This window comes from Vigna unguiculata, chromosome 8 (assembly GCF_037176805.1).
Source record: "Vigna unguiculata cultivar grain cowpea cultivar isolate G323 ecotype 2 chromosome 8, ASM3717680v1, whole genome shotgun sequence".
NCBI classification, from domain to species: Eukaryota; Viridiplantae; Streptophyta; class Magnoliopsida; order Fabales; family Fabaceae; genus Vigna; species Vigna unguiculata.
Genome location: NC_140799.1, coordinates 14254736 through 14267771, shown reverse-complemented (window position 1 = coordinate 14267771; position 13036 = coordinate 14254736). Strand labels below are relative to the sequence as shown.

Genomic DNA, 13036 nt, shown 5'->3' with positions numbered 1-13036 from the left:
TGTCTTGGCTTTGAGTGTTTTTGTTGTAGGAACCATGGCAAGTTCATCAAATGCACCTACTCTAAACAAAAACAATACATTGATGAGATTACTTCGGGATTTGGAGTTGTCTAGGAAGGAGGCCCTTGAACAATTGAGAAAAGACAAGGAGCAAAGTGACCTAAGAATCCAAGAGCACATTCAAAGGCTTGAAGCTAGGGAGCAAGAAAGAGAGGCTAGGAAAAGAGGGCATTCTAGGCGCAACCCATCACAAGAGAAGCAAACTCCAAAGATTCCTAAGTTCTATGGAGGAAGTGATCCCAAAATCTTCCTTGATTGGGAAGCTAAAGTTGATCAAATTTTCAATGAAAATCATGTAAAGGATCAAGCACAAGTTGATCTAGTAGTTTTAGGATTTTTGGAATATGCCAATACTTGGTGGCATAAAGTTTGTAAGAATTATGACCAAGGGCCACCCGCGGCTTCTTGGATGGACATTAAAACTCTTATGCGCGCTAGATTTGTTCCTCCCTCCTGTAGGAAGGAACTTCTTTTGAAGCTCCAAAGGCTTCACCAAGGTTCTATGAGTGTGAGTGAGTACTTTAAAGAATTAGAGTCTCAAATGCATAGGGTTGAAATAAAAGAAACTAACAAAGAGAAAATAAAAAGATTTGTGAGTGGTCTTAGGAGAGACATACAAGACCAAGTAGAGTTGTATGAGTACTCCACTCTTGAAAATGTTTTCACACTTGCCCTTGGGATTGAAATTCAATTGAAAAGAAAAAGAAGGGCAAGGAAGAGTTACTCACCCAACCACTACTTTAGTCACTCATGGAAGGGAAAGGATAAAAAGAGACATGATAAGTTCCCTTCTAACTCTATTCAAGAACCACCAAGTAAAAGTAAATCTCCAAGTGATCACATTCACCATTCCACTTCTTCAAGATCAAGTTCCATTAAATGTTTTAAATGTTTGGGTTATAATCACATTGCTTTAAATTGCCCAACCAAGAGGACCATGGTCTTAAAGAAGAGTAATGATGTTGAAAGTGAACACTCATCTCCCCATTCTCTTTCAAAAGAATCTTCTTCCTCTAATAAAACTAAAATTTTTGAGAAAGACCCTATGTTATTAAGGCGCATGATAGGTCAAGATCAAAGTGAGCTTAAGCCAACTCAAAGAGAAAACATTTTTCAATCTAGATGCAAAATTAACAAATGGGTTTGCTCTCTAATTATTGATGGAGGAAGTTGTACCAATGTAGCTAGCACAAGGTTGGTGGAAAAGCTTAGCTTAGAGACCATTCCTCATGTTAAGCCCTACAAGCTTGCTTGGATAAGTAAAAAGGGAGAAATAGATGTCAATAAACAAGTCCTAATTAACTTCTTTATAGGAAGCTATAAAGATGAGGTGTTATGTGATGTTGTTCCCATGGAAGTCACACATATCTTACTAGGTAGGCCATGGCAATTTGATTAACAATCTTTACATGATGGTCATACCAACCAATACATTTTCTTCATAAATGGGAAAAAGACCACTTTACAACCTCTATCACCTCAAGAAGTTAATAAGGATAGAAATATAATAAGAAAAGATAAAGAAGAAAAAGAAAATGGGCAAGCTTTCACTAAGGTGTTACTTGCCTACAAAAAAATTATTCCAAAGCAAGATGTGCATCACTCTTCGTTCTCTTCCCAATTCAAAAAGGAAGGCCCAAAGCACAAGCAAGAGAGGAAGAGTACTCTAGAAAATAAAGATGGCCTAACCAAAGCTAAGGGTAATATCCTTAGAAAGGATGGAACAAGAGCTCAAAAAAGGGAGACGCAAATCCTCCCCCAAATCAAGTCAAGTTCCAACCACAAAGGCTTAAAGAATTTGTGGTCAAATTCTCTCCAAGAAGGGGAGGATGATGAAGGATTGACCCCAACCAAGGATGGAGGCACATGCTTAAGAAGACTAAGCATGTTTAGAAAGGAAGTTCACTAATCCTTCATCCCTTTCATTTGTGTTTGTTATTTTTTTATTCCCTAAGTTGACTTAGTTGAATCAACTTTAGTTGACTTGTTGACCTTTGACTTGTTGACTATAGTTGACTTGACTTAAGCCAACATGCTAATCTATGTTTATTTGCTTTGTAGGTTAATTGGGAGTAAGAAAGCAATGCTAGGTGGCGCATGGTGATTGGGGAGCATAAATGATGTGGAGGAGAGAGTAAAGCAAAGGCATAAAGCATAAAGAAAAAGGCATAAAGAGAGTGTACCTATGTACCTTTGGTCTCCTTTGAATTTAGCACACTTTAGCCACTTTTTGGACACATATGAGACACATTCTTTGTCTCCTTTTGTGCTAGAACGAAATTAGCCTTGCACACACCATAGTTGGCTCTTTTGTCTCTCATTTTTGAAACCTTATTTGACCTAGTTTCTAGAAGCTAGGGCTAGGTTTTTGTAGAGACATCCTTAGGTATCTTTTATTTACTTAGAGGCCCCTAAACTCTTCTATATAAGGGGTGCTCCTAAACATGTAAAAGGGTTGAACATTTTGAAGTAAAAACACTCTTGTGTCTCAACCATTTGTGAGAGTTTCCTCCCTTGGGAGTGAAAATTTTAAGCCTTATCTTGCATAGCAAGTGGCGGCACACACCCACTCATCTTCAAGGTTGTCATGGCTTCTAGCCTAGCCTTGTAGTGGCGTGCTTCTCACATTTTTACCATTTCTTTCCTTTCCATTTTATGTTTTCTTCTTCCTTTAATTGTTCTTGGTTTTCTATGGTTTATGTGCTTTCCATTTCCTTTTCATTTTGAATCAATCCATCATCTTCTTCTCTTGAGCTTTGTGAAAGGAACCTTCACATCTAGATAGCTTGCTATCTTAATGTCCAGTGGGAATTTTCAAAAAGCTTTCTTAAACAACTTCACCATATTTATAACTCTAAAAGGAAACAAGATAATCCTTCATCAGAAACACACCCATAGTAAAATCATCAAACGGTAGTCGTACATGTAGTTGCGAAAAGTGACACATGTACATATAGAAGAATTTCTCCGCGGCCCCTCCTGCCCGTGACACACACGGTCAACGGCGCTAACCCTCTCCAGGGAAACAATATCACCACTTACCCCCTTCCAGATGACGAGCGTACAGTTCAGTCAGGAGTTCAATGAACAAGACCACCGGAACAAAGATGATTGATTACGGACATCGGCAGCTGCCCACCCGTAACCGCCTTTGGCTGGCCAGTCACTCTCGGCCAATTCTTTAGGGGGATCTTCTCGAACCTCCCTTACCGTCTCCATGGGAATCCTACTCGTCATTCCTCCGGAACTAGTACCCTCTTCATCTACTTGCCTATCTCTACTCCTCTCCGACCCCATACTCTTACTAATAGATGTGGACAACGATATACTATCGCTACTAGACATACCTTTTTCGTGTTTACGGAAAGATATCGGCTGAAATTGGGAACTAGTCGGACAGTAAAATGCACACAAGATCTTTGAATACAAAACTCTCGCAAATGAACCAAGTAACCCCTTACTCATTTTGAAATCTGTATTTATAAGCCAGGATCCCAAACGACGAAAACCCCTTCCCACCAAAAAACAACAACTCATACCAATAAACACCATCATTACAAAATACATGATTCTTAAAAACGACGGCGCCAAAACTTCCTGATTTGACCATTGACACCCCTTCACCTACCTTCAAACGGTTACCACTTTTTAGCCTTAACACTATTCATCACACTTAAAGGCTGGGGGACTGGTGTATCACACTTAGCCGGTTTCGCTAGCATACCAACACATATCACCCTTAACCGACAACCCATATCGGCCAAGGCTGGGGGACTGGTGTACCACACCTTGCCAAACTCGACCAAATAAGTAAACGATACATATATACCAAAACAGTCAAGTATTCAGCCTAGGCCAAGTTAGCCTAAATCTTATCAGATCTAACCTAAACATCTAGAGGAATAACCTGCACAAGATATCATATAACCAACCTAAGCCGTTAAGGAAAGTAACCGGCCTAGGCCGACTACTCCAATAGACTCAGTAAGATTAAAGCCCCCAACGTTCAATAGGTCCTAAGGGCCTGGGCGAGGGCCCAGGCCCACTTAGAGCCAAAGCCCAAGCCAAGGCCCGACCTAGAGAATAACCAGACATAATTAATACTCTATAAATACTCGTGGACCCCAATAATTAAAGGTACGCATTCATTAATCACAGAGTTGACCTTTTTTAGAGCTTTGACTCACTTGAGCTTCGGAGTCCTTTCTGCAGGTAACCCCTTCTGGGTCCAAACCGACATATACCAACCGGGAAGAAGCCAACTGAGGAGATAGCGGACTACATGGTAAGGTGACGCTTGTGCCTAACTCATCTTGTTTGTTCTCTGTAGGAACAAAGATAATTAAGTACTAATATTTATATTGTTCCTCTAAATTTCAGACCAAATTTATTATTTATATAAATGATATACTAATATTTTTTATTAAAAATGAATTTTTAAAATATTACTTTATTAATTACTTTTTTATTAAGTACTCATGTTTTGTTAATTTTTTTTAAATAGAACAATATTGTCTCTTACTAATGTTTAACCAAAATATCTATTGGTTTGAATGTTATACTAATTTTTTTTATCATTAAAAATGACTTAATAGAATGACTTTTACCAATAAATTTTAATATAAATATCAAATACTTAATTTTTGTTAAACTTTTATACTTAATTACTTTTAATTTTATAAAAAAATGGATTTTAATTATTAAAAAAAATTGGGACAAAATTGACTCAGATACACACACTTAGGTACTAAATTGAAACAAAAAAACATATATAGGGACTAAATCGAAATCAACACAATGGCATCTGATAGTGATACTGACACGTGGCACTAACAATGCCACGTGTCACACAGGGACGTGACACATGGCATTTTTATTATTTTTTTCAAAAAATTTAAAAAAAAAATTAAAAAATTTAAAAAAAAATTAAAAAATTTAAAAAAAATTAAAAAAATTTAAAAAAACCACAGATTGAGACGTGGCACGTTGACTAACGGCATTTGTCAACTCTGTCTGAAAGGGACCTAATTGAAGCACTTTTTCAAAAGTTGGGATACAATTGACACTTTTTTTAAACAGGGTACCTATTTGACACCCTAGCACCAAACTGGGTACCATACGACTAATTATACCAATTTTTTTTTAGGTATTCATATAAAAAATGCAACACATGCAATTATTTTATTACTTGGATTCCATACTTAGATTGTTTTTACTGCTAAAGTTTAACAGTTTGGATTACATTGTTTAACAATTTTATTTCAAATGATCTTTATCTATTATGCTCTCTTCTTATTTTTGAACCATTCTCGCAGTATGGAATGAAAATATTACCCTAAATTCAACTATCAACTCCTTTATTGTCAGTGAAGATAGAAACCTACATGATCAAGCAATTCAATCTTCAAATAGAAAGCCATTGTTGGAGTTGACATGTCGTGGTAAGTTTATTCACTGAATTTAAATTTCATTGAAATTCCCAATAATGAAATTGAAATGCACAATGTCTCATTCATCTTTATATTTAATGTAATCTTTGTATTTTAAAGTGGATACATTTTTATTTAATTTTGTTTAATTTCAATTTGCAGACATTGACCAACTTAATTATAAGAATGCAAAAACAAGAAGGAAAGTTATTACGAATCAAAAGATTGCAGAAAAAAGTAATATCATGCTTGATAAATCTAATATTATTTTATCTTTATTTCAATTCCTTTAATAGTTTTTTTATTACTAATAATTACTAACATTTCATGTAAAAAAATTCATGGTTCTACCTCCATTGGATCTGGAATGGTTGGTAATTCAATTGAAATCACCAATGGTCCAATTTTGCACAAAACCAACATTAACAACAAAGGTAACAATCCAAGTTATAATTATGTCTCTATTTCACAGTACTTAAATGTGAAATAAGAACAAATTCATAGAATATGCAAATAAGAAAACAGTTACAAACTAATATATCATCATTTTATATTTCATGTCTATACTTGTAGATATGGTTCAAAGTGACTGTCATAATACACAACCACTGTTGGATAAACTTACTAACAAGTTAGATCAAGAATTTGTTGGTAGCAGCTTCATTCCTGCTTTTGTGGATTCTTCTTCTTATTCCGAAGTTGTTAATCTTTTTTATCTTGAAGAGAACCAAAGTCGTGGTAATTTGTATTATTAACAAAATTAATTTGAATACTTTAATTACTTTTATTGTTACAAATTCATGCTGTTAATGTTTTAATCAATATTTAGACATATGTAAGCTGCCATGCTATACCAGTGCAAGATCAAGTAAATCATCTCAATATTTAGAAGCTGTAAAATTGGGCAGCCTTCTCTTCAGGAAGTTATTACACCTATTTCAAAGATATTGGATTTTGACAATAATCTTGATGAAGATTAGAATCATGGTAATCAATAATGGTTGATTATAAAAAATAATTTTATATTTTTTTATTTTCCTTTATTAATAATTGTTTATTTTATTTTATTTTAGATTATCTAATTGGGCCTTTCTCCTCTAATTTGTATTCAAGAGCTGAAGTTCAAGGTTGAACACTACTTTTTAGCCAATTTATATTATTATACTGTACATATAAATATATCTTTTAATTAATAACATATTGTTTTTTATGTACTTAGCAAATGTTGATGTAGGGGATTGTTCCATTGAGTGTCCCTATTGTCAAGCTCAATTGTGGTACGAAGAAAGATCTGATAAATGCAAAAGATTAAAACAAGTTGATTTCTCTCTTTGTTGTCAAAAGGGAAAAGTCCAACTTCCATTGTTGAAGAAACCTCCTCAATTGCTTCAAAAGTTATTGAAAGGTGAAAGACACTACAAGCCAACATTTCTTACAGTACATAAGAAGTTACAACATGTTCTCATTTACATCAATTGGTGTGAAAATTCATTCCTCAATCAATGATGGATGTGGTCCTCCTCAGTTTATTCTTAGTGGTCAAAATTACCATCGCATTGGAAGTTTATTGCCCGATAAAGGATCAAGTCCAAAATTTGCACAACTATATATTTATGACACAGAAAATGAAACAACAAACAGAGTTAGTCACTTTGGGTATGCCTACATACTTTTTTTTATGAATCATTTTGTATATTATTTATCCTTTTGTAATTTTATAGGTCTAATATACAACAATCCATATTTGATAAATCATTGATAGAAGAGTTGAAAAACATGATTGACAAACACAATGTTCTTGCTCAATCATTCAAAAGAGTAAGAGATTTTATACATGATGATGACCGATCAGATTTTGGATTGAGGTTGTTTAGACATCGCTTTAAGGATCCTAGAGTATACAATACCTGAATAGCAGATGAAGTCGCAGCATTAATAGTTGGTGATTTGAGCACTTTAGATGTAGGAAGAAACATCATTGTCAAGAAAGTTTGTGGTCAGTTAAAGAGACTACATGAAACTCATACATGTGTCTTTCCTCTGCAATATCCTTTGATTTTTCCATATGGAGAGGATGGTTATCAAGAGGATATTCCATAGAGATTGTCAAAGATATGGTCAAAGTAGAAAGAGAATTCAGATTTCTTTACGAGAATTCATTGCTTTCAGAATACAAGATAGAAAGGTTGAATTTGGTAACGTTATACACTCACGTAGATTGTTTCAACAATTTTTAGTGGACACCTACACAATGATTGAAGCCCAAAGGTTGTCTTTTATAAGAAATAATCAAAAACTCATTCGTTGTGATATTCTAAATGGGTTACAAGAAGTTGTTAACAAAGGTGAAACTGATCCTTCTTCCATTGGAAAGCGTATAGTTTTGCCAGTTTCATTTACAAGTGGCATGAGTTACATGTTCAATAATTGCCAAGATGCTATGGCCATTTGTAAGAGGTATGGCTATCCAGATTTGTTTATAACAATCACATGTAATGTCAATTGGCCTGAAATTCTTGATTTTGTAAAATCAAGAGGTTTAACTACTTCAGATAGGCCAAACATTGTTTGTAGAGTTTTTAAAATGAAATTAGACCAAATGATGACAAATTTCAAGAAGAAAAATTTCTTTGGCAAAGTCAACGCAGGTACACAAACTACATTTCCATCATTTTGATTTTTTACCGCCAATTGTTTTGTATACTAATTATCTTCAAATTATAGGTATGTATACAATTGAATTTCAAAAGAGAGGTCTGCCACATGCTCAAATATTATTATGGTTGAGTGACTCAAACAAGTTAGAAAATGCAAAGCACATAGATGAAGTAATCTCTGCTGAACTTCCTCATCCAGATCTGTATCCAAAACTTTCAAAGGTTGTTAAAATATATATGATACATGGTCCATGATGAGCTGCTAGATTCAACTCACCATGCATGAAAGAAGGTCGGTGTTCTAAATTTTTTCCTAAAGAATTTAGACATAAAACTACAATTGATGAGGATGGATATCCTGTATATAGGCGTAGAGATGATGGTTTATTTGTGTTGAAAAATGGACATAAATTACGTAATGGAAATGTTGTGCCATATAGTCTTCTTCTCTTAATGCGATATCAAGCTCATGTTAATACAAAATATTGCAACAAATCAAACCCAATCAAGTATTTGTTGAAATATGTCAACAAAGGTCCTGATAGAGCCATAATGAAAATTACAGACAAAGAGAATGATTTTACAGAAATGCGTATTGTTGATGAGATTAAAAGATATTATGATTGTAGATATTCATCTCCATGTGAAGCAGTTTGGAGAATTTATGGATTTGATATCCATCATAGATGGCCTGTTGTTTAGCGTTTAACTTTTCACCTACAAGATCAACAAACAATTTTGTTTAAAGATGATGATAGAATTGATGATGTATTAGAGAGGAATGACAACATCAATACCATGTTTCTAGCTTGGTTTGAAGCTAACAAAAGATATGAGGAAGGAAGGAACTTGACCTATGCTGAATTTCCAACAAAGTTTGTTTGGATGTCTCAACAAAGGCAATGGAAACCAAGAAAGCAGGGTTATAGTATTGGAAGACTGGCATATGTTCCTCCAGGATCGGGTGAATGCTATTACATGAGAATCTTAATGACAAAACAAAAAGGTTGTATTAATCATGATAGTATAAAGACAATTAATGGTAAAACATTCTCTACATACCAAGAAGCTTGCCAGGAATTGGGATTATTGGTAGATGACAAAGAATTCATTGATGCTATTAAAGAGGCTAGCCATCTTGCATTTGGAAATCAATTTAGAAGGTTATTTGTTTCTTTGTTAATCATGAATACAATGTCAAAGCCAAAAGTTGTTTGGGATGCAACTTGGAATTTATTGGCAATTGATATCCTATATCAAAAAAAGGAAACAGTTGAACAATCCAGGTACTAAATATAAATAATCTTCATTCTTTATTCCATATTTTTTTATTCATGACATGTTTTTTTTGTAGGTTTTCAAATGGAAGAACATGATTTACACAATCTGTGTCTCCTAGAAGCAGAAGAACTTCTAAATTCCAATGGACGATCTTTAACAGATTATAGTTCCCTTCCTCAACCTGATCTTTCTAATTCATTCAAATTTAATAACAGGTTCATTATTGATGAACTGAATTATGATAAAGAAGAAATGGAGAAGATACATCACTCTCTATTGTAGTCAATCACTAATGAGCAACTACATGTTTATAATAGAATTATGACAACAGTGAATTCAGATGGTTATAGTGGGACTGGAAAAACATATTTGTGGAAACTTTTGTCAGCTGCTATTAGAGCAAAGAGAATGATTGCGCTTAATGTAGCTTCAAGCGACATTGCATCTTTATTGCTTCTTGGAGGTAAAACTGCTCATTCTACTTTTTGCATACCACTAGCAATCAATGATGAATCAACGTGCAACATCAACCAAGGAAGTCTTCGTGCTAAACTATTGATGGAACCAAACTTATCATATAGGATGAAGCTCCTATGATGAATAAGTTATGTTTCCAAGCTTTTGATAGAACATTGAGAGACATTACGAGAGCTACAAATGAAGATAATGCTGACAAACCATTTAGTGGAAAGGTTGTTGTCTTGGGTGGTGATTTTAGACAAATCTTGCCAGTAGTAAGAAAGGGATCAAGGTATGATATTGGAACTCATCAATTAATTACTCTGATTTGTGGCAATATGGCACAGTTCTTAGGCTATCACAAAACATGAGGTTAAAATGTGCTGTTTCAAATGAAAGTGCAATACATATAAAAGAATTTGCTGATTGGATTCATAAAATTGGAGATGGAAATATGAATTTCAATGAAAGTGGTGAAGCCAACATTTCAATACCAACAGATCTTCTAATTCAAGAAAGTGAAACGCCTTTACTTTCTTTAGTGAAATTTGTTTATGTTGGTCTAATTGAAAATATCATGAATCCTGGCTTCTTTGATGATGGTGCTATACTTTTCCCTACAATTGATAGTGTTGAACAAGTAAATGACTTCATTTTATCTTTGATTCCTGGTGAAGAACAAATTTATTTAAGTTCAGACACTCCTTGCCAATCTGATGATGATCAAGAAATTCAAGGTGAGTGGTTTACTCAAGAGTTTCTAAATGATATCAAATGTTTAGGAATTCCAAATCATAGGATTAAATTGAAAGTTGGCGTACCAATTATGCTTTTAAGAAACATTGATCAAGCAAATGGTCTTTGCAATGGTACAATGTTGCAAGTTAATGATTTGGGAAAGAATGTTATCTCTGCTACTGTTATAACAAGCAAAAATGTTGGTGACAAAATTTTCATTCCAAGAATGAACTTGACATCTTCTGATTCCAGCATCCCATTTAAATTTCAAAGGAGGAAATTTCCAATATCCTTATGCTTTGTAATGACAATAAACAAAAGTAAAGACCAAACTCTTTCTAAAGTTGGACTTTATCTTCCTTGCCCAGTTTTTACTCATGGACAATTGTACGTAGCAATTTCTAGAGTCACAACAAAGAAACGACTCAAAATTTTAATTTTGGATGAAGATGGAAAAGTAAACAATACAACTACCAATGTGGTTTACAAAGAAATATTTGAAAATCTTTGAAAAGAGGTATACAACTTACTTAAAAAATTATTATAATTTGTCAGTTATTGTATCTTTAACTGTAATTCCTTTGTTTTGTTGTAGATTATAATATGCCATAGTGTATACTATACACTTTTAGGATCTTTTTCATAGCTGCAGCCATATTGAAAAGTACATGGTCATTGATACATGTTTGAATTACATTATTTGTTGTCCAGTCATGGATTGATATTTTGAACACCATGGTTGCTGCAGTACATATATTATAACAGTTATAAAGATTCTCAATTGTTGTTATTTTAATTTTTGTTTGTGGCTTTAATGTATTGTGAAGAAAAAATATCTACCTACATCTTTTTATTCGTTACTGCAGTACATGTGGTTGTACGTGAAACTGAATTTGTGCTGCCACTTTCTGCTAAGATTCCTTTTCCACGTCATAGTATTTGCTCTTCCATTCCCAACTTCAACTTTACCATTCCTTCACACTCCTTTTCAGTTACCCATATATTTAAACCTTGACTTTGTTCTGCAATTACATGAATGAAGATGGAGCAAACCAGTACATATGGAGCAAACAATAGAACAATTCTTTGGAACTTCAACACAATCTACATTTGCTCTCAGGTATGCTGTAAATTTAACCACAGAAATACATGTTTGGAAAGCATTGATATTTGTTGTTGTATGTGTTTTCTGGTGTCAACTGTATCATCCTAATTCATACTGTATCAACCACATTAAGATGTTCAGATTTTCCCCTCATATAATTGTTTTAGTTTATGTTTTCATTTCGTTGCAGAGATAAATTTGTTCCTGTTTTTACTGTGTTTATTAATTTGTAGCCATTTGGATTTGTCGATCGACATTTTGCTATTGCTTATGAACACGAATTAGTTCCACAGTGGCACTTGGTAGATGTAAATGGTAAGAGCACGACAGATACCTATAACATGGATTCAAATAACCCAAAAATCATAGAAGGTTGGAGTAATATGAGAGATTTGTATGACATCAAAAGTGACTCTCACATGCGGTTTCAGTATTTGGGAAATTCTTTATTTCACGTAATCGTGTTTAAAGGTGGTTGTACACCAAGGAGTTTGTCAACATTTATGTGTTGTATCAGTCATCAAGAAACAAGATCTATATTTTCAGTCAAATTGACAAAGTATCAAAGCAAAGCAAGTCACTTGGTATATGCCTTACGAGTTCTTTTTATCATTTCAAGTATTATTTAATATCAATTTACACATAATTAAATGAAAATAATTAATGCACTAACAATAACATTTGAATCATATAGGACTTGCCATCAAAGTTTGCCAACTTCATTCGGGACGAGAATGTAGAAGATGTATTTCTTATAGGGTCCAAAACTATAGTCAATTGCAAAATCCTAATATCGAATAAGAATAGAAGTTCAACAAAGATAGGTCAAGGTTGGAGGTTATTTTGTTCTGAAAATGAGTTAAAAGAAGGTGATATTGTTGTCTTTCAAGCATACAATGATTTTATCGAACCAAATATTGAAGTCTTTGTTAATGGTTATTGTTGTGATTAGATTAAGCATATTTCTATAATGTTGTTGTTCTAAATGGTGTATTTCATGACTTATGTTTATTATCATGTCAATAATATCATTATCTAAGTTTAACATTTTATATATTTATATTTCCTTAAATTCTTAAAACAATTTGTTACACATTTATAATTTATTATCAATAATAAAAAAAATCATGTGGTATACACATATACAGTAGATCAGTATACACAACACAATCATTCCAGAGGGCTTCCATTCTTTTAATTCTTACCACATGGTCACAACCAGGTTATTTGTGTTCTACATCTTCTGGTGATTACCGCAAGGTGACTTGCTGCCATACCTATCGGCCACAACCGATAGAGCACGTGCG

At 33.7% G+C, this 13036-nt stretch overlaps 1 pseudogene; it reads left to right on the top strand.

Moving 5' to 3' along the window:
* The first annotated feature begins 7563 nt into the window (after window positions 1-7563).
* LOC146884183 (uncharacterized) lies at window positions 7564-12681 on the top strand (annotated as a pseudogene).
* The last annotated feature ends 355 nt before the right edge of the window (window positions 12682-13036 follow it).